Below are 20,530 nucleotides of genomic sequence, written 5' to 3'. Positions count from 1 at the left end.
AGCGCAGCAGAGTAACCAGCTCACATACCTGTTAGCTCAGGTGAGTTTAAAAGGCTGCTGTTGATAACAAGGGCATTTGCTAAATAGATGGTGTGTGTGCAACAATATACTGAAAGGTCAATTATATTGTGCAGCTTATCTCACCACCTGTAGTTATTTAGGTGAAAGCTCCAAAATGCTTGCCTAATATGTCTGTTTATCCAAAAGGAAGTATAGAGGGAGAGCTAGATAGATAGCATTGCATTACATTACATTACATGGCAATGCAATGCACAGTTGCTGAAGTTGAACCAAAATGAGCTTGTCATCTGGCTTCTGCAACTTTTAACATGAAAAATCCAATGAGGAGAAGAAAAGCAAAGCCAAAGAGTCCATCCCAAAATCCGACAAACAAGCAAAATGAACAAAAAGCATTGAATTCAATTCTTTCTGATTTTAGAAACTGCATTAAAGAAGGGGTGCACAGGTCCTGGAGATACTGCAATACCAGGTCAATGCGTGGAGTGGACAGAGCAAGCTCTTTTTCCATCTCCCTGTTCTAAAAATCCATTTAATATATGGTCCCCAGATAGGGGACGTATCAGATATTAAACTGATAAGAACAGATACTACACTTGATCTTAGCCAAAAGGCCGAGAAGCGATAACCAGAATTGGTTTCCGACTACGGTGCCACCCAAGGATTCTGAAAAGTCCATTTGTGGAGATGGCCACCTGGACTCCCGTTAAGAAGACATGCTGTCAACCTCTAGATCCCTCACATGCCTGCACTTTTCGGCTTGCTGCTGCTGCAATCCACGCGTTTTAGATCTGCATAACTCCACCTCTTTTAGCACAGTACCCTCAACCCCCGGCTGTTCCCACCCGCCTCAACACCGTTGGAAGGGAGGAGAACCAATTAAGGCGGAGGGGGGGGTGGAACGAGCAGCTGTCTACCCTTAGCAGGAGGGTTGCTGATTAATTACCTCTCCTGCTGCTGCTGCTGCTGGCTGTCCAGCAGCAGACTGAAGGTGGCTGCTGCTGAGCGCAGGTATATAAAGGCTCAGAGCCTATTATGACACGCGCAGCCAGCGTTCCATTGCCACATTCCGTCTACTGCAGGCGGGATACCTGGATGGCTGAATGTCACTGAGAAGCTCACAGAGACCGCCATAAGCAACAGTTTAAAAGAATGCCACAGACTAATCAACCAAACTTTTTGGGTTGGTTTCTCTTTTATAGTCTGCAGGCATTAAATGAAAGAAGTCAGTGTTCCAGCAGAGGGAGACAACGTTTCAGAAAAGGCATTGTAGCAATCCAAAAAAGAAATTTTAAGCGCAGCAGAGTAACCAGCTCACATACCTGTTAGCTCAGGTGAGTTTAAAAGGCTGCTGTTGATAACAAGGGCATTTGCTAAATAGATGGTGTGTGTGCAACAATATACTGAAAGGTCAATTATATTGTGCAGCTTATCTCACCACCTGTAGTTATTTAGGTGAAAGCTCCAAAATGCTTGCCTAATATGTCTGTTTATCCAAAAGGAAGTATAGAGGGAGAGCTAGATAGATAGCATTGCATTACATTACATTACATGGCAATGCAATGCACAGTTGCTGAAGTTGAACCAAAATGAGCTTGTCATCTGGCTTCTGCAACTTTTAACATGAAAAATCCAATGAGGAGAAGAAAAGCAAAGCCAAAGAGTCCATCCCAAAATCCGACAAACAAGCAAAATGAACAAAAAGCATTGAATTCAATTCTTTCTGATTTTAGAAACTGCATTAAAGAAGGGGTGCACCGGTCCTGGAGATACTGCAATACCAGGTCAATGCGTGGAGTGGACAGAGCAAGCTCTTTTTCCATCTCCCTGTTCTAAAAATCCATTTAATATATGCTCCCCAGATAGGGGACGTATCAGATATTAAACTGATAAGAACAGATTTTTTTCATTGAAGCTGCATCCAAGGCACTGAAAAATGTGACCGAAGTCACACCAAAACAGCGCACGATGCGAGGATTCATGTGGACCCTTCCCGGAGGAGAGGGTCCCCAATAAACCATCCCCATCCCTCCGAGCCAGAAGGCCACAGCGAGGGTCAGGGATCTCCGATGCTCTCCCTAGCCGAAGCCGGAGAAGAGCCGTTTTCGTGCTCCCAGCTTCCATCTAGGCTGCCACCCTAGTGGAGCTGGAGCCTGTGTTGGTTTCTCAGCCCAAAGCTGACCGGACCTCCGACCGGGTTTATAAAAATTCCCCTTCCTAGCCCGGAGGCCAGGAATAGGGGGGGTTGCTCAGAAAGTATGATTGGCAAAGGTGCGGCGTGCTACGAAGCCAAGTCTTTCTGGGGTTCCCAGTCCCAGTAAGCTTGGACTCCCACCAGGGCGCCTACTCCTGGGGCACATTGCTCCAAAGCCCTCACACTTACCCAGCCTAGTGACTTCGATCCTGGAGGGCCATGTTTTCCATCAGATAACTCTATGAGCCACCTGGCGTACTAACAAGTGCACCAAACCAGTGTCTAATATGCATCAATTTACTAGGGCAGCCCAAGGACAAAACTGCCTTTTCAAAAGATACTACACTTGATCTTAGCCAAAAGGCCGAGAAGCGATAACCAGAATTGGTTTCCGACTACGGTGCCACCCAAGGATTCTGAAAAGTCCATTTGTGGAGATGGCCACCTGGACTCCCGTTAAGAAGACATGCTGTCAACCTCTAGATCCCTCACATGCCTGCACTTTTCGGCTTGCTGCTGCTGCAATCCACGCGTTTTAGATCTGCATAACTCCACCTCTTTTAGCACAGTACCCTCAACCCCCGGCTGTTCCCACCCGCCTCAACACCGTTGGAAGGGAGGAGAACCAATTAAGGCGGGGGGGGGTGGAACGAGCAGCTGTCTACCCTTAGCAGGAGGGTTGCTGATTAATTACCTCTCCTGCTGCTGCTGCTGCTGGCTGTCCAGCAGCAGACTGAAGGTGGCTGCTGCTGTGCGCAGGTATATAAAGGCTCAGAGCCTATTATGACACGCGCAGCCAGCGTTCCATTGCCACATTCCGTCTACTGCAGGCAGGATACCTGGATGGCTGAATGTCACTGAGAAGCTCACAGAGACCGCCATAAGCAACAGTTTAAAAGAATGCCACAGACTAATCAACCAAACTTTTTGGGTTGGTTTCTCTTTTATAGTCTGCAGGCATTAAATGAAAGAAGTCAGTGTTCCAGCAGAGGGAGACAACGTTTCAGAAAAGGCATTGTAGCAAACCAAAAAAGAAATTTTAAGCGCAGCAGAGTAACCAGCTCACATACCTGTTAGCTCAGGTGACTTTAAAAGGCTGCTGTTGATAACAAGGGCATTTGCTAAATAGATGGTGTGTGTGCAACAATATACTGAAAGGTCAATTATATTATGCAGCTTATCTCACCACCTGTAGTTATTTAGGTGAAAGCTCCAAAATGCTTGCCTAATATGTCTGTTTATCCAAAAGGAAGTATAGAGGGAGAGCTAGATAGATAGCATTGCATTACATTACATTACATGGCAATGCAATGCACAGTTGCTGAAGTTGAACCAAAATGAGCTTGTCATCTGGCTTCTGCAACTTTTAACATGAAAAATCCAATGAGGAGAAGAAAAGCAAAGCCAAAGAGTCCATCCCAAAATCCGACAAACAAGCAAAATGAACAAAAAGCATTGAATTCAATTCTTTCTGATTTTAGAAACTGCATTAAAGAAGGGGTGCACCGGTCCTGGAGATACTGCAATACCAGGTCAATGCGTGGAGTGGACAGAGCAAGCTCTTTTTCCATCTCCCTGTTCTAAAAATCCATTTAATATATGGTCCCCAGATAGGGGACGTATCAGATATTAAACTGATAAGAACAGATACTACACTTGATCTTAGCCAAAAGGCCGAGAAGCGATAACCAGAATTGGTTTCCGACTACGGTGCCACCCAAGGATTCTGAAAAGTCCATTTGTGGAGATGGCCACCTGGACTCCCGTTAAGAAGACATGCTGTCAACCTCTAGATCCCTCACATGCCTGCACTTTTCGGCTTGCTGCTGCTGCAATCCACGCGTTTTAGATCTGCATAACTCCACCTCTTTTAGCACAGTACCCTCAACCCCCGGCTGTTCCCACCCGCCTCAACACCGTTGGAAGGGAGGAGAACCAATTAAGGCGGGGGGGGGGGTGGAACGAGCAGCTGTCTACCCTTAGCAGGAGGGTTGCTGATTAATTACCTCTCCTGCTGCTGCTGCTGCTGGCTGTCCAGCAGCAGACTGAAGGTGGCTGCTGCTGTGCGCAGGTATATAAAGGCTCAGAGCCTATTATGACACGCGCAGCCAGTGTTCCATTGCCACATTCCGTCTACTGCAGGCGGGATACCTGGATGGCTGAATGTCACTGAGAAGCTCACAGAGACCGCCATAAGCAACAGTTTAAAAGAATGCCACAGACTAATCAACCAAACTTTTTGGGTTGGTTTCTCTTTTATAGTCTGCAGGCATTAAATGAAAGAAGTCAGTGTTCCAGCAGAGGGAGACAACGTTTCAGAAAAGGCATTGTAGCAAACCAAAAAAGAAATTTTAAGCGCAGCAGAGTAACCAGCTCACATACCTGTTAGCTCAGGTGAGTTTAAAAGGCTGCTGTTGATAACAAGGGCATTTGCTAAATAGATGGTGTGTGTGCAACAATATACTGAAAGGTCAATTATATTGTGCAGCTTATCTCACCACTAGTGTTGAGCATTCCGATACTGAAATATCGGGTATCGGCCGATATTCACTGTATCGGAATTCCGATACTTAATTCCGATACTTTTATAATATCGAATACCGGAATCGGAAGTTCCCATAATGCCTGCGCTCTGCAGTGTCTCTGAAGGATGACAAGCTGGATGGCAGCGCTCAGCTGCGATCCAGCTTGTCATCAGAATGCCATCCCAGCGTGGGAGAATTCTCCTGATTGTTTAAAAGCCGGCGCGCGGTAAAAAGCCGCCGGCTTTTAAACAATCACGCAGCCCCATACTGCTTCCCCGCAGCCTCCCACCCCGATCCTCCGCTCCCCTCGCCACCTCCCATCCCGATCGTAAATTAGGACCGGGCGGGGAGCACAGCACCAAGGAGCGAAGGACCCGGGCGGGGAAGCCGGCAGTGAAAAGACTTCACCGCCGGCTTTCCCGTTCTGTGCTGCGCTTTCCCGCCGGTTATTTCAAATGAACAGCTGAGGTATCAGGTGATGCCGATCAGCTGTTCATTTGAAGTAGCCGCGGTGCCCTCAGAGGGTTCATGTGAGTTCATGCTTGACTGCATGAACTCACATGAACTTTCCCACGGCCGCACAGGTCAGCCTCACCTCCCGGACCCGTCATGATTAGTGTGTGTGCGGGGTGTGTGTGTGCGGGTGTGTGTGTGTGCGGGGTGTGTGTGCGGGGTGTCTGTGCGATGTGTGCGGGGTGTGTGTGCGGGGTGTCTGTGCGATGTGTGCGGGTGTGTGTGTGCGGGTGTGTGTGTGTGCGGGTGTGTGTGCGGGGTGTGTGTGCGGGGTGTCTGTGCGATGTGTGCGGGTGTGTGTGCGGGCAGACATAGGCCGATGTGACACTACTACTCCCATCGGCCTATGTCTGTCCCCCGTCCACTCCTGCCAGCAGGATCAGCTCGATGGGAGCAGTAGTTCCCATCAGCCTGATCCTGCTATTTAAATTGCCCTACTGTGTCCCCAATAAATTTTAAATACATGTCATTGGTGGCCAGTGGTTACCTAAAAGAAATTAGTTCATACATTACCTGTCCCCGCCGATCGCCACCTAAAATAAAGTAAAAAATAAAAAACTACACCTATACTCACCAAGACACCTAATTCCCCGAAGCCATCGATCTCCTGTAATAAAATATAAAATAATAAACCACAACCTTATCCTTACCCCTCCGTAGTAGTCCACGAGTGTCCCACGAAGATCTCCAGTTCAGAGCAGCCACATAGAATGTGACCGCTCTGAACCGCTGCCGCCGCTAGAATGACGGGGCCGTAAGGGTTCACCGGAGTTCAGGCAGCGCTGCTCCGGTTAGCTCCTTTACGGCACTGCTGTATCGTGAGAAATTCCCACGGTACAGCACTGCCGTAAAGGAGGTCTCCGGAGCTGCGCTGCCTGAATGCACTCCGGTGACCTCAGTCAGTGGCTCCCGCTGCCGGGAGCGGACGTGTTCCCGGCAGCCTGAGCTTACAGCAGCCATGCACAGCTGTCACCATCTCCAGATGTGACAGCTGTGCATGGGAGATCAGCGCAGGAACGTGGACAGGTAACTATTTTTTTTTTAGTAAACTAAGAATTAAATAAAATGGTGTTTTATTTCAAATAAATTATTTTTTTCTGGGTGTAGTGTGTTTTTTCTTTTTAACACTTTGTAGGTTAGTAATGGGGGTGTCATATAGACGGCCATCATTACTAACCTGGGCTTCATGGCAGCTGGCGCTGACATGAACCCCACCACTATTACCCCCTGCCACCGCACCAGGGCAGCGTGGAAGAGCGAGGCTAAGTGCCAGAATTGGCGCATCCTATGGATGCGCCATTTCTGGGGCGGCTGACGGCTGGTGTTTCTAGCCTGGGAGGGGGCCAATATTCATGGCACCCTTCCTGAGCTATTAATATCAGCCCCCAGCTGTCTGCCTAGCCTTTGCTAGCTATTAAAATAGAGGGGACCCCACGTCATTTTTTTTTGGGGGGTCCCCCATTTTAATAGCTAGTAAAGGCTAGGTATTCAGCTGGGGGCTGATATTAGTAGCCTGGGAAGCTCCGTGGGTTTTACCCCCTTCCCAGGCTTCAAACATCTGCCCCAGCCGTCTGCTTAACCTCCGCTAGAGACTAAAATTATGGGGGATCCCACGCCATTTTTTTTTTAAATAAATCCTTTATTTTAACACTAAATGACATTTGAGGACTTAATAAAGATGCAGTCCCTAAATTATTATTTATTTTTTAATAAATTTTTCCCAAAACTTTTGACGTGGGCTTCGCCATATTTTTGTATGCCAGCCAGGTACAGCATCCAGCTTCTATGAACGCGCCATTTTCCGGGGCGGCTGCGGACTGCAATTTTCAGCGGGGGGGGGGGAGGGCAGAAAGCTTGGGCCTCCCTGCGCTGCAGATTCCATCCCCCAGCTGCCTAGTTGTACCTGGCTGGACACAAAAATAGGGAGAAGCTCCACGTTTTTTTTTTTTTAATTATTTCATGAAATTCATGGAATAATTAAGAAAAAAAGGGCTTCCCTATATTGTTGTGTCCGGCTAGGTACAAATAGGCAGCTGGTGGTTGGGGGCAGCCCGTTCCTGCCTGCTGTACCTGGCTGGACACAAATATAGTGTGAAGCCCCACGTCAATTTTTTTTTAATTATTTCAGGAAATTCATGAAATAATTAAAAAAAAATTATGTGGGGCTTCGCCCTATAATTGTGTCCAGCCAGGTACAGCAGGCAGGAACGGGCTGCCCCCAACCACCAGCTGCCTATTTGTACCTAGCCGGACACAACAATATAGGGAAGCCCTTTTTTTCTTAATTATTCCATGAATTTCATGAAATAATTAAAAAAAAAAATGTGTGGCGCTTCGCCCTATTTTTGTGTCCAGCCAGGTACAACTAGGCAGCTGGGGGCTGGAATCTGCAGCGCAGGGAGACCCAAGCTTTCTGGGTCCCACCCGCTGCAAATTGCAGTCCGCAGCCGCCCCGGAAAATGGCGCGTTCATAGAAGCGCCATCTTCTGGCGCTGTACCCAACTCATCCAGGGCCCTGGTGCGGTGGCTCACTGGGTAATAAAGGGGTTAAGGCCAGCTTGGCATTATCAGCTGGCCCTAAGCCCGAAATTCATGGGGTCACGCCAATATTAGACATGACCGCCATGAATTTCTAGTAAAGTATTTAAAAAAAACACAAACACCCAGAAAAAAGTCCTTTAATTGAAATAAAGACACAATTCTTTATTGTTCTAAATTAAACCATACTTACCGCCACACCCATTCCAGCTGAAGCCAACGATCTCCTGCAATAAAAGTAAAATAATAAAGCAACCTCATCCTTACCTTTCCATGGTTCCCAGGACAGCTTCAGCTCTGCTACATCGAGATGACAGGCTGGACCGCAGCAGAACGCTGCCATCCAGCCTGTCATCCCGCGGACACTGAGAAGCGCAGGCATGCTTGCGCTCCTCAGTGTCTTTCTGTGACGTCATCCAGATGAGCCGAGGTCATGTCCAATGAACTCAGCTCACCTCATGCACGTCACTGACAGCGTGGGAAAATTCTCCTGCACTCAGCGCTTCAGCGTGAGAATTCTCCCACGCTGTCAGTGACGTGCATGAGGTGCGCCGAGTTCATGGGACATGACCTCACCTCATGCACGTCACTGACAGCGTGGGAAAATTCTCACGCTGAAGCGCTGAGTGCAGGAGAATTCTCCCACGCTGTCAGTGACGTACATGAGGTGAGCCGAGTTCATTGTCGGCTCATCTGGATGCCGTCACAGCCAGACACTGAGGAGTGGAAGTATGCCTGCCCTTCTCAGTGTCTGCGGGATGACAGGCTGGATGGCAGCGTTCTGCTGCGGTCCAGCCTGTCATCTCGATGTAGCAGAGCTGGAGCCGTCGTGGGAGCCATGGAAAGGTAAGGATGAGGTTGCTTTATTATTTTTCTTTTATTGCAGGAGATCGTTGGCTTCAGCTGGAATGGGCGTGATGGTAAGTATGGTTTAATTTAGAACAATAATGAATTGTGTGTTTATTTCAATTAAAGGACTTTTTTCTGGGTGTTTGTGTTTTTTTTAAATACTTTACTAGAAATTCATGGTGGTCATGTCTAATATTGGCGTGACCCCATGAATTTCGGGCTTAGGGCCAGCTGATAATGCCAAGCTGGCCTTAACCCCTTTATTACCCAGTGAGCCACCGCATCAGGGCCCTGGATGAGTTGGGTACAGCGCCAGAAGATGGCGCTTCTATGAACGCGCCATTTTCCGGGGCGGCTGCGGACTGCAATTTGCAGCGGGTGGGGCCCAGAAAGCTTGGGCCTCCCTGCGCTGCAGATTCCAGCCCCCAGCTGCCTAGTTGTACCTGGCTGGACACAAAAATAGGGCGAAGCTCCACGTTTTTTTTTTTTTAAATTCATGAAATTCATGGAATAATTCAGAAAAAAAGGGCTTCCCTATATTGTTGTGTCCGGCTAGGTACAAATAGGCTGCTGGTGGTTGGGGGCAGCCCGTTCCTGCCTGCTGTACCTGACTGGACACAAATATAGGGCGAAGCCCCACATCAATTTTTTTAAATTATTTCATGAATTTCCTGAAATGATTTAAAAAAAATTGACGTGGGGCTTCGCACTATATTTGTGTCCAGCCAGGTACAGCAGGCAGGAACGGGCTGCCCCCAACCACCAGCTGCCTATTTGTACCTGGTTGGACACAACAATATAGGGAAGCCCTTTTTTTCTTAATTATTTCATGAATTTCATGAAATAATTAAAAAAAAAAAATACGTGAAGCTTCTCCCTATTTTTGTGTCCAGCCAGGTACAACTAGGCAGCTGGGGGATGGAATCTGCAGCGCAGGGAGGCCCAAGCTTTCTGCCCCCCCCCCTCCCCCCGCTGAAAATTGCAGTGCGCAGCCACCCCGGAAAATGGCGCGTTCATAGAAGCTGGATGCTGTACCTGGCTGGCATACAAAAATATGGCGAAGCCCACGTCAAAAGTTTTGGGAAAAATTAATTAAAAAATAAATAATAATTTAGGGACTGCATCTTTATTAACTCCTCAAATGTCATTTAGTGTTAAAATAAAGGACTTATTTTAAAAAAAATTGACGTGGGGCTTCGCCCTATATTTGTGTCCAGCCAGGTACAGCAGGCAGGAACAGGCTGCCCCCAACCACCAGCTGCCTATTTGTACCTGGCCGGACACAACAATATAGGGAAGCCCTTTTTTAAAAAAATTATTTCATGAAATAATTAAAAAAAAATTGACGTGGGGCTTCGCACTATATTTGTGTCCAGCCAGGTACAGCAGGCAGGAATGGGCTGCCCCCAACCACCAGCTGCCTATTTGTACCTGGTTGGACACAACAATATAGGGAAGCCCTTTTTTTCTTAATTATTCCATGAATTTCATGAAATAATTAAGAAAAAAAATGCGTGGGGCTTCGCCCTATTTTTGTGCCCAGCCAGATACAACTAGGCAGCTGGGGGCTGGAATCCGCAGCGCAGGGAGACCCAAGCTTTCTGGGCCACCCCCGCTGCAAATTGCAGTCCGCAGCCGCCCCAGAAAATGGCGCGTTCATAGAAGCGCCATCTTCTGGCGCTGTACCCAACTCATCCAGGGCCCTGGTGCGGTGGCTCACTGGGTAATAAAGGGGTTAAGGCCAGCTTGGCATTATCAGCTGGCCCTAAGCCCAAAATTCATGGGGTCACGCCAATATTAGACATGACCACCATGAATTTCTAGTAAAGTATTTAAAAAAACACAACACCCAGAAAAAAGTCCTTTAATTGAAATAAACACACAATTCTTTATTGTTCTAAATTAAACCATACTTACCACCACGCCCATTCCAGCTGAAGCCAACGATCTCCTGCAATAAAAGTAAAATAATAAAGCAACCTCATCCTTACCTTTCCATGGTTCCCATGACAGCTTCAGCTCTGCTACATCGAGATGACAGGCTGGACCGCAGCAGAACGCTGCCATCCATCCTGTCATCCCGCAGACACTGAGAAGCGCAGGCATACTTCCACTCCTCAGTGTCTGGCTGTGACGGCATCCAGATGAGCCGAGGTCATGTCCAATGAACTCCGCTCACTTCATGTACGTCACTGACAGCGTGGGAAAATTCTCCTGCACTCAGCACTTCAGCGTGAGAATTTTCCCACGCTGTCAGTGACGTGCATGAGGTGAGCTGAGTTCATTGGACATGACCTCACCTCATGTATGTCACTGACAGCGTGGGAGAATTCTCACGCTGAAGCGCTGAGTGCAGGAGAATTTTCCCACGCTGTCAGTGACGTGCATGAGGTGAGCTGAGTTCATTGGACATGAACTCGGCTCATCTGGATGACGTCACAGAGAGACACTGAGGAGCGCAAGCATGCCTGCGCTTCTCAGTGTCTGCGGGATGACAGGCTGGATGGCAGCTTTCTGCTGCGGTCCAGCCTGTCATCTCGATGTAGCAGAGCTGGAGCTGTCCTGGGAACCATCGAAAGGTAAGGATGAGGTTGCTTTATTATTTTTCTTTTATTGCAGGAGATCGTTGGCTTCAGCTGGAATGGGCGTGATGGTAAGTATGGTTTAATTTAGAACAATAAAGAATTGTGTCTTTATTTCAATTAAAGGACTTTACTCTGGGTGTTTGTGTTTTCTTTTAACTTTGACTATGGGGTTAGTAATGGGGGTGTCTTATAGACGCCTCTCCATTACTAACCTGGGCTTGATGTCAGCTGGCATTATAAGCTGACATCAACCCCAACCCTATTACCCCCTGCCACCGCACCAGGGCAGCGTGGAAGAGCGAGGCTAAGTGCCAGAATTGGCGCATCCTATGGATGCGCCATTTCTGGGGCGGCTGACGGCTGGTGTTTCTAGCCTGGGAGGGGGCCAATATTCATGGCACCCTTCCTGGGCTATTAATATCAGCCCCCAGCTGTCTGCCTAGCCTGTGCTAGCTATTAAATTAGGGGGGACCCCACGTCATTTTTTTGGGGGGGTCCCCCATTTTAATAGCTAGTAAAGGCTAGGTATTCAGCTGGGGGCTGATATTAGTAGCCTGGGAAGCTCCGTGGGTATTACCCCCTTCCCAGGCTTCAAACATTTGCCCCAGCTGTCTGCTTAACCTCCGCTAGAGCCTAAAATTAAGGGGAACCCCACGCCAATTTTTTTTTAAATAAATCCTTTATTTTAACACTAAATGACAAGTACAGTAATCAACACTGTCACTGTACTTCATATATATGTGACTGACATGTTTCTATCTATCTAATCTATGTGTGATTCTCTATTCCTTCTATTCTAAATTGTCGGGTACAGATGCTGAATTGCCGGCCGGCTTTCTTAAAGAGACGGTGCATGAAAACACTATTATTTTTTTAAATAAATCCTTTACACTAAATGACAAGTTCTGTAAGCAACACTGTCACTGTACTTCATATATATGTGGCTGACATGTTTCTATCTATCTAATCTATGTGTGAAGCTCTATTCTGTCTGTTATAAATTGTCGGGTACAGATGCTGAATTGCCGGCCGGCTTTTTTAAAGAGACGGTGCACGAAAACACTAATATTTTTTTTAATAAATCCTTTACACTAAATGACAAGTACAGTAAGCAACACTGTCACTGTACTTCATATATATGTGACTGACATGTTTCTATCTATCTAATCTATGTGTGAAGCTCTATTCTTTCTGTTGTAAATTGTCGGGTACCGGTGAATGCCGCTGATGAATTGCCGGCTTTTCATGTCATTCTACATTATTCTTAGTTGTTTTACTTCATGTAGAATTAACCTACAAGGAAAGAAAGGGTTTATTTTCATTCCGATATTTGTGTCCCATTGACTTGCATTGGTTTCCGGTATCGGAATCGGCGATATCCGATACTTTTTGGGTATCGGCCCGATCCAATCCGATACGATATTTCCTGATATCGGAAGGTATCGCTCAACACTACTCACCACCTGTAGTTATTTAGGTGAAAGCTCCAAAATGCTTGCCTAATATGTCTGTTTATCCAAAAGGAAGTATAGAGGGAGAGCTAGATAGATAGCATTGCATTACATTACATTACATGGCAATGCAATGCACAGTTGCTGAAGTTGAACCAAAATGAGCTTGTCATCTGGCTTCTGCAACTTTTAACATGAAAAATCCAATGAGGAGAAGAAAAGCAAAGCCAAAGAGTCCATCCCAAAATCCGACAAACAAGCAAAATGAACAAAAAGCATTGAATTCAATTCTTTCTGATTTTAGAAACTGCATTAAACAAGGGGTGCACAGGTCCTGGAGATACTGCAATACCAGGTCAATGCGTGGAGTGGACAGAGCAAGCTCTTTTTCCATCTCCCTGTTCTAAAAATCCATTTAATATATGGTCCCCAGATAGGGGACGTATCAGATATTAAACTGATAAGAACAGATACTACACTTGATCTTAGCCAAAAGGCCGAGAAGCGATAACCAGAATTGGTTTCCGACTACGGTGCCACCCAAGGATTCTGAAAAGTCCATTTGTGGAGATGGCCACCTGGACTCCCGTTAAGAAGACATGCTGTCAACCTCTAGATCCCTCACATGCCTGCACTTTTCGGCTTGCTGCTGCTGCAATCCACGCGTTTTAGATCTGCATAACTCCACCTCTTTTAGCACAGTACCCTCAACCCCCGGCTGTTCCCACCCGCCTCAACACCGTTGGAAGGGAGGAGAACCAATTAAGGCGGGGGGGGGGTGGAACGAGCAGCTGTCTACCCTTAGCAGGAGGGTTGCTGATTAATTACCTCTCCTGCTGCTGCTGCTGCTGGCTGTCCAGCAGCAGACTGAAGGTGGCTGCTGCTGAGCGCAGGTATATAAAGGCTCAGAGCCTATTATGACACGCGCAGCCAGCGTTCCATTGCCACATTCCGTCTACTGCAGGCGGGATACCTGGATGGCTGAATGTCACTGAGAAGCTCACAGAGACCGCCATAAGCAACAGTTTAAAAGAATGCCACAGACTAATCAACCAAACTTTTTGGGTTGGTTTCTCTTTTATAGTCTGCAGGCATTAAATGAAAGAAGTCAGTGTTCCAGCAGAGGGAGACAACGTTTCAGAAAAGGCATTGTAGCAAACCAAAAAAGAAATTTTAAGCGCAGCAGAGTAACCAGCTCACATACCTGTTAGCTCAGGTGAGTTTAAAAGGCTGCTGTTGATAACAAGGGCATTTGCTAAATAAATGGTGTGTGTGCAACAATATACTGAAAGGTCAATTATATTGTGCAGCTTATCTCACCACCTGTAGTTATTTAGGTGAAAGCTCCAAAATGCTTGCCTAATATGTCTGTTTATCCAAAAGGAAGTATAGAGGGAGAGCTAGATAGATAGCATTGCATTACATTACATTACATGGCAATGCAATGCACAGTTGCTGAAGTTGAACCAAAATGAGCTTGTCATCTGGCTTCTGCAACTTTTAACATGAAAAATCCAATGAGGAGAAGAAAAGCAAAGCCAAAGAGTCCATCCCAAAATCCGACAAACAAGCAAAATGAACAAAAAGCATTGAATTCAATTCTTTCTGATTTTAGAAACTGCATTAAAGAAGGGGTGCACCGGTCCTGGAGATACTGCAATACCAGGTCAATGCGTGGAGTGGACAGAGCAAGCTCTTTTTCCATCTCCCTGTTCTAAAAATCCATTTAATATATGGTCCCCAGATAGGGGACGTATCAGATATTAAACTGATAAGAACAGATACTACACTTGATCTTAGCCAAAAGGCCGAGAAGCGATAACCAGAATTGGTTTCCGACTACGGTGCCACCCAAGGATTCTGAAAAGTCCATTTGTGGAGATGGCCACCTGGACTCCCGTTAAGAAGACATGCTGTCAACCTCTAGATCCCTCACATGCCTGCACTTTTCGGCTTGCTGCTGCTGCAATCCACGCGTTTTAGATCTGCATAACTCCACCTCTTTTAGCACAGTACCCTCAACCCCCGGCTGTTCCCACCCGCCTCAACACCGTTGGAAGGGAGGAGAACCAATTAAGGCGGGGGGGGGGGGGTGGAACGAGCAGCTGTCTACCCTTAGCAGGAGGGTTGCTGATTAATTACCTCTCCTGCTGCTGCTGCTGCTGGCTGTCCAGCAGCAGACTGAAGGTGGCTGCTGCTGTGCGCAGGTATATAAAGGCTCAGAGCCTATTATGACACGCGCAGCCAGCGTTCCATTGCCACATTCCGTCTACTGCAGGCGGGATACCTGGATGGCTGAATGTCACTGAGAAGCTCACAGAGACCGCCATAAGCAACAGTTTAAAAGAATGCCACAGACTAATCAACCAAACTTTTTGGGTTGGTTTCTCTTTTATAGTCTGCAGGCATTAAATGAAAGAAGTCAGTGTTCCAGCAGAGGGAGACAACGTTTCAGAAAAGGCATTGTAGCAAACCAAAAAAGAAATTTTAAGCGCAGCAGAGTAACCAGCTCACATACCTGTTAGCTCAGGTGAGTTTAAAAGGCTGCTGTTGATAACAAGGGCATTTGCTAAATAGATGGTGTGTGTGCAACAATATACTGAAAGGTCAATTATATTGTGCAGCTTATCTCACCACCTGTAGTTATTTAGGTGAAAGCTCCAAAATGCTTGCCTAATATGTCTGTTTATCCAAAAGGAAGTATAGAGGGAGAGCTAGATAGATAGCATTGCATTACATTACATTACATGGCAATGCAATGCACAGTTGCTGAAGTTGAACCAAAATGAGCTTGTCATCTGGCTTCTGCAACTTTTAACATGAAAAATCCAATGAGGAGAAGAAAAGCAAAGCCAAAGAGTCCATCCCAAAATCCGACAAACAAGCAAAATGAACAAAAAGCATTGAATTCAATTCTTTCTGATTTTAGAAACTGCATTAAAGAAGGGGTGCACCGGTCCTGGAGATACTGCAATACCAGGTCAATGCGTGGAGTGGACAGAGCAAGCTCTTTTTCCATCTCCCTGTTCTAAAAATCCATTTAATATATGGTCCCCAGATAGGGGACGTATCAGATATTAAACTGATAAGAACAGATACTACACTTGATCTTAGCCAAAAGGCCGAGAAGCGATAACCAGAATTGGTTTCCGACTACGGTGCCACCCAAGGATTCTGAAAAGTCCATTTGTGGAGATGGCCACCTGGACTCCCGTTCAGAAGACATGCTGTCAACCTCTAGATCCCTCACATGCCTGCACTTTTCGGCTTGCTGCTGCTGCAATCCACGCGTTTTAGATCTGCATAACTCCACCTCTTTTAGCACAGTACCCTCAACCCCCGGCTGTTCCCACCCGCCTCAACACCGTTGGAAGGGAGGAGAACCAATTAAGGCGGGGGGGGGGGTGGAACGAGCAGCTGTCTACCCTTAGCAGGAGGGTTGCTGATTAATTACCTCTCCTGCTGCTGCTGCTGCTGGCTGTCCAGCAGCAGACTGAAGGTGGCTGCTGCTGTGCGCAGGTATATAAAGGCTCAGAGCCTATTATGACACGCGCAGCCAGCGTTCCATTGCCACATTCCGTCTACTGCAGGCGGGATACCTGGATGGCTGAATGTCACTGAGAAGCTCACAGAGACCGCCATAAGCAACAGTTTAAAAGAATGCCACAGACTAATCAACCAAACTTTTTGGGTTGGTTTCTCTTTTATAGTCTGCAGGCATTAAATGAAAGAAGTCAGTGTTCCAGCAGAGGGAGACAACGTTTCAGAAAAGGCATTGTAGCAAACCAAAAAAGAAATTTTAAGCGCAGCAGAGTAACCAGCTCACATACCTGTTAGCTCAGGTGAGTTTAAAAGGCTGCTGTTGATAACAAGGGCATTTGCTAAATAGATGGTGTGTGTGCAACAATATACTGAAAGGTCAATTATATTGTGCAGCTTATCTCACCACCTGTAGTTATTTAGGTGAAAGCTCCAAAATGCTTGCCTAATATGTCTGTTTATCCAAAAGGAAGTATAGAGGGAGAGCTAGATAGATAGCATTGCATTACATTACATTACATGGCAATGCAATGCACAGTTGCTGAAGTTGAACCAAAATGAGCTTGTCATCTGGCTTCTGCAACTTTTAACATGAAAAATCCAATGAGGAGAAGAAAAGCAAAGCCAAAGAGTCCATCCCAAAATCCGACAAACAAGCAAAATGAACAAAAAGCATTGAATTCAATTCTTTCTGATTTTAGAAACTGCATTAAAGAAGGGGTGCACCGGTCCTGGAGATACTGCAATACCAGGTCAATGCGTGGAGTGGACAGAGCAAGCTCTTTTTCCATCTCCCTGTTCTAAAAATCCATTTAATATATGGTCCCCAGATAGGGGACGTATCAGATATTAAACTGATAAGAACAGATACTACACTTGATCTTAGACAAAAGGCCGAGAAGCGATAACCAGAATTGGTTTCCGACTACGGTGCCACCCAAGGATTCTGAAAAGTCCATTTGTGGAGATGGCCACCTGGACTCCCGTTAAGAAGACATGCTGTCAATTTCTAGATCCCTCACATGCCTGCACTTTTCGGCTTGCTGCTGCTGCAATCCACGCGTTTTAGATCTGCATAACTCCACCTCTTTTAGCACAGTACCCTCAACCCCCGGCTGTTCCCACCCGCCTCAACACCGTTGGAAGGGAGGAGAACCAATTAAGGCGGGGGGGGGGTGGAACGAGCAGCTGTCTACCCTTAGCAGGAGGGTTGCTGATTAATTACCTCTCCTGCTGCTGCTGCTGCTGGCTGTCCAGCAGCAGACTGAAGGTGGCTGCTGCTGTGCGCAGGTATATAAAGGCTCAGAGCCTATTATGACACGCGCAGCCAGCGTTCCATTGCCACATTCCGTCTACTGCAGGCGGGATACCTGGATGGCTGAATGTCACTGAGAAGCTCACAGAGACCGCCATAAGCAACAGTTTAAAAGAATGCCACAGACTAATCAACCAAACTTTTTGGGTTGGTTTCTCTTTTATAGTCTGCAGGCATTAAATGAAAGAAGTCAGTGTTCCAGCAGAGGGAGACAACGTTTCAGAAAAGGCATTGTAGCAAACCAAAAAAGAAATTTTAAGCGCAGCAGAGTAACCAGCTCACATACCTGTTAGCTCAGGTGAGTTTAAAAGGCTGCTGTTGATAACAAGGGCATTTGCTAAATAGATGGTGTGTGTGCAACAATATACTGAAAGGTCAATTATATTGTGCAGCTTATCTCACCACCTGTAGTTATTTAGGTGAAAGCTCCAAAATGCTTGCCTAATATGTCTGTTTATCCAAAAGGAAGTATAGAGGGAGAGCTAGATAGATAGCATTGCATTACATTACATTACATGGCAATGCAATGCACAGTTGCTGAAGTTGAACCAAAATGAGCTTGTCATCTGGCTTCTGCAACTTTTAACATGAAAAATCCAATGAGGAGAAGAAAAGCAAAGCCAAAGAGACCATCCCAAAATCCGACAAACAAGCAAAATGAACAAAAAGCATTGAATTCAATTCTTTCTGATTTTAGAAACTGCATTAAAGAAGGGGTGCACCGGTCCTGGAGATACTGCAATACCAGGTCAATGCGTGGAGTGGACAGAGCAAGCTCTTTTTCCATCTCCCTGTTCTAAAAATCCATTTAATATATGGTCCCCAGATAGGGGACGTATCAGATATTAAACTGATAAGAACAGATACTACACTTGATCTTAGCCAAAAGGCCGAGAAGCGATAACCAGAATTGGTTTCCGACTACGGTGCCACCCAAGGATTCTGAAAAGTCCATTTGTGGAGATGGCCACCTGGACTCCCGTTAAGAAGACATGCTGTCAACCTCTAGATCCCTCACATGCCTGCACTTTTCGGCTTGCTGCTGCTGCAATCCACGCGTTTTAGATCTGCATAACTCCACCTCTTTTAGCACAGTACCCACAACCCCCGGCTGTTCCCACCCGCCTCAACACCGTTGGAAGGGAGGAGAACCAATTAAGGCGGGGGGGGGGGGGGGTGGAACGAGCAGCTGTCTACCCTTAGCAGGAGGGTTGCTGATTAATTACCTCTCCTGCTGCTGCTGCTGCTGGCTGTCCAGCAGCAGACTGAAGGTGGCTGCTGCTGTGCGCAGGTATATAAAGGCTCAGAGCCTATTATGACACGCGCAGCCAGCGTTCCATTGCCACATTCCGTCTACTGCAGGCGGGATACCTGGATGGCTGAATGTCACTGAGAAGCTCACAGAGACCGCCATAAGCAACAGTTTAAAAGAATGCCACAGACTAATCAACCAAACTTTTTGGGTTGGTTTCTCTTTTATAGTCTGCAGGCATTAAATGAAAGAAGTCAGTGTTCCAGCAGAGGGAGACAACGTTTCAGAAAAGGCATTGTAGCAAACCAAAAAAGAAATTTTAAGCGCAGCAGAGTAACCAGCTCACATACCTGTTAGCTCAGGTGAGTTTAAAAGGCTGCTGTTGATAACAAGGGCATTTGCTAAATAGATGGTGTGTGTGCAACAATATACTGAAAGGTCAATTATATTGTGCAGCTTATCTCACCACCTGTAGTTATTTAGGTGAAAGCTCCAAAATGCTTGCCTAATATGTCTGTTTATCCAAAAGGAAGTATAGAGGGAGAGCTAGATAGATAGCATTGCATTACATTACATTACATGGCAATGCAATGCACAGTTGCTGAAGTTGAACCAAAATGAGCTTGTCATCTGGCTTCTGCAACTTTTAACATGAAAAATCCAATGAGGAGAAGAAAAGCAAAGCCAAAGAGTCCATCCCAAAATCCGACAAACAAGCAAAATGAACAAAAAGCATTGAATTCAATTCTTTCTGATTTTAGAAACTGCATTAAAGAAGGGGTGCACCGGTCCTGGAGATACTGCAATACCAGGTCAATGCGTGGAGTGGACAGAGCAAGCTCTTTTTCCATCTCCCTGTTCTAAAAATCCATTTAATATATGGTCCCCAGATAGGGGACGTATCAGATATTAAACTGATAAGAACAGATACTACACTTGATCTTAGACAAAAGGCCGAGAAGCGATAACCAGAATTGGTTTCCGACTACGGTGCCACCCAAGGATTCTGAAAAGTCCATTTGTGGAGATGGCCACCTGGACTCCCGTTAAGAAGACATGCTGTCAATTTCTAGATCCCTCACATGCCTGCACTTTTCGGCTTGCTGCTGCTGCAATCCACGCGTTTTAGATCTGCATAACTCCACCTCTTTTAGCACAGTACCCTCAACCCCCGGCTGTTCCCACCCGCCTCAACACCGTTGGAAGGGAGGAGAACCAATTAAGGCGGGGGGGGGGTGGAACGAGCAGCTGTCTACCCTTAGCAGGAGGGTTGCTGATTAATTACCTCTCCTGCTGCTGCTGCTGCTGGCTGTCCAGCAGCAGACTGAAGGTGGCTGCTGCTGTGCGCAGGTATATAAAGGCTCAGAGCCTATTATGACACGCGCAGCCAGCGTTCCATTGCCACATTCCGTCTACTGCAGGCGGGATACCTGGATGGCTGAATGTCACTGAGAAGCTCACAGAGACCGCCATAAGCAACAGTTTAAAAGAATGCCACAGACTAATCAACCAAACTTTTTGGGTTGGTTTCTCTTTTATAGTCTGCAGGCATTAAATGAAAGAAGTCAGTGTTCCGGCAGAGGGAGACAACGTTTCAGAAAAGGCATTGTAGCAAACCAAAAAAGAAATTTTAAGCGCAGCAGAGTAACCAGCTCACATACCTGTTAGCTCAGGTGAGTTTAAAAGGCTGCTGTTGATAACAAGGGCATTTGCTAAATAGATGGTGTGTGTGCAACAATATACTGAAAGG

At 46.5% G+C, this 20,530-nt stretch overlaps 9 non-coding genes and 1 pseudogene across 9 annotated transcripts; all 10 read right to left on the bottom strand.

The window, feature by feature from the left end:
• Positions 1 to 453: 453 nt before the first annotated feature.
• On the bottom strand, positions 454 to 644 carry LOC141195893 (U2 spliceosomal RNA). The gene has a single exon (XR_012268464.1). It is a non-coding gene; the product is annotated as a U2 spliceosomal RNA (small nuclear RNA).
• A 1,121-nt stretch (positions 645 to 1,765) lies between these two features.
• LOC141196322 (U2 spliceosomal RNA) lies at positions 1,766 to 1,948 on the bottom strand. Its single transcript, XR_012268876.1, has one exon. It is a non-coding gene; the product is annotated as a U2 spliceosomal RNA (small nuclear RNA).
• A 524-nt stretch (positions 1,949 to 2,472) lies between these two features.
• LOC141196485 (U2 spliceosomal RNA) lies at positions 2,473 to 2,588 on the bottom strand (annotated as a pseudogene).
• A 1,119-nt stretch (positions 2,589 to 3,707) lies between these two features.
• LOC141196772 (U2 spliceosomal RNA) lies at positions 3,708 to 3,898 on the bottom strand. The gene has a single exon (XR_012269168.1). It is a non-coding gene; the product is annotated as a U2 spliceosomal RNA (small nuclear RNA).
• Positions 3,899 to 12,991: 9,093 nt separating this feature from the next.
• Positions 12,992 to 13,182, bottom strand: LOC141195892 (U2 spliceosomal RNA). Its single transcript, XR_012268463.1, has one exon. It is a non-coding gene; the product is annotated as a U2 spliceosomal RNA (small nuclear RNA).
• A 1,120-nt stretch (positions 13,183 to 14,302) lies between these two features.
• LOC141196771 (U2 spliceosomal RNA) lies at positions 14,303 to 14,493 on the bottom strand. The gene has a single exon (XR_012269167.1). It is a non-coding gene; the product is annotated as a U2 spliceosomal RNA (small nuclear RNA).
• A 1,123-nt stretch (positions 14,494 to 15,616) lies between these two features.
• On the bottom strand, positions 15,617 to 15,807 carry LOC141196768 (U2 spliceosomal RNA). Its single transcript, XR_012269165.1, has one exon. It is a non-coding gene; the product is annotated as a U2 spliceosomal RNA (small nuclear RNA).
• Positions 15,808 to 16,928: 1,121 nt separating this feature from the next.
• Positions 16,929 to 17,119, bottom strand: LOC141196173 (U2 spliceosomal RNA). Its single transcript, XR_012268738.1, has one exon. It is a non-coding gene; the product is annotated as a U2 spliceosomal RNA (small nuclear RNA).
• A 1,120-nt stretch (positions 17,120 to 18,239) lies between these two features.
• Positions 18,240 to 18,430, bottom strand: LOC141196767 (U2 spliceosomal RNA). The gene has a single exon (XR_012269164.1). It is a non-coding gene; the product is annotated as a U2 spliceosomal RNA (small nuclear RNA).
• Positions 18,431 to 19,555: 1,125 nt separating this feature from the next.
• On the bottom strand, positions 19,556 to 19,746 carry LOC141196172 (U2 spliceosomal RNA). The gene has a single exon (XR_012268737.1). It is a non-coding gene; the product is annotated as a U2 spliceosomal RNA (small nuclear RNA).
• Positions 19,747 to 20,530: the final 784 nt, after the last annotated feature.

This window comes from Phyllobates terribilis, unplaced genomic scaffold (genome assembly GCF_046119375.1).
Source record: "Phyllobates terribilis strain yellow unplaced genomic scaffold, ASM4611937v1 Scaffold_74__1_contigs__length_7073193, whole genome shotgun sequence".
Classification (NCBI taxonomy): Eukaryota; Metazoa; Chordata; class Amphibia; order Anura; family Dendrobatidae; genus Phyllobates; species Phyllobates terribilis.
Note: the sequence above shows the minus strand (reverse complement) of the source record. Positions and strands in the feature narration are given on the sequence as shown.